We start from the raw sequence: 1,195 nt of genomic DNA, 5'->3' as shown, positions 1-1,195 counted from the left end.
AGAGAGAGAGAGAGAGAGAGAGAGAGAGAGAGAGAGAGAGAGAGAGGTGGTACATAGGAAAAAAGGGTCAATAAGATTGTTAGAAAATTGTGAAGAGTTGAGCATATTTGTAGGGAGATAGAAAGAAGCCAGAGGAGAGTAAGAGACTGAAGATGATATTATTATTGTCATCATTATAACTGAGAGAGGTTGGGGGCTCATTTTACAGTAATGAAAAATTCTAAGACTGTCAAACAACTCAAGCTTAACAAAAATGAAATGGCCTGCCTTGCCTAGCGAGCCCTGTCTCTGGAAATGTCCAAGGAATGGCTGAAATGACCTTTGTCAGGGATATCATGGAAGGGACTATTGCATTGGGCAAGCAGTTGGATTATATGTCCCTTAGGGTCCCCTCTGTCAGCTTTCCTTGCTACCCCAATCTTGGAGTCAGAAGACTAGGAATCATCTACTAGCTTTGTTACTTACTAGCAGAAAGACCTAGAGGAAAATCATTTAATCTTCTTGAGCCTCCCTTTGCACTCTGTTTGCCTCAGTTTCCTCAACTGTAAAATGGGGATAAGAGTAACATTTACCTCCCAGGGTTGTTGTGAGGATCGAATGAGGTAATAAGCACAATGCTGTTATTTTTCAGTCTTTTCACTTGTGTCTGACTCTTCCTGACCCCATTTGGGGTTTTCTTGACAAAGATGCTGGAGTGGTTTGCCATTTCCTTTTCCCGCTCTTTTTACAGATGAGGAAACTGAGGCAAATGGGTTTAAGTGACTTGCTCAGGGTCACACAGGAAGTATGTAAGGCCAGATTTGAACTCAGGTCTTCCTGACTCCAGGCCTGGTGCTCTATCCTCTTTAATTGCTCTCAATAGCACAGTAGCTTCACACAATGCCCAACACATAGCAGACACTTAATAAAGGTCTCTTCCTCCTCCTCCTCCTTATCTATAAGAGGAGAACAATGCTATGGGCCTTGCTTACCTTGGAGTGTTATTGATAAGGGTTATTGAGAGGATATTTGGGTAAAATACTTGAAAACAGCTTGTAAATCATAAAAATTATGCAAATTCATTAAACAAACATTTATAAAGGTATTATTCTTCTATCCTGCAAATCATCCTGTGTGTAAGATCAATCACTAAGGAACTTAGTCACAAAGAGGGGAGAATAGCAGAGCACTGCCCCAAATGGAGAAACAAGGAGAC

This window comes from Petaurus breviceps, unplaced genomic scaffold (genome assembly GCF_028583685.1).
Source record: "Petaurus breviceps papuanus isolate PSGF00001 unplaced genomic scaffold, PetGlider_PUasm1.0 90650, whole genome shotgun sequence".
Lineage (NCBI taxonomy): Eukaryota > Metazoa > Chordata > Mammalia > Diprotodontia > Petauridae > Petaurus > Petaurus breviceps.
This window is presented reverse-complemented; position numbering follows the sequence as displayed.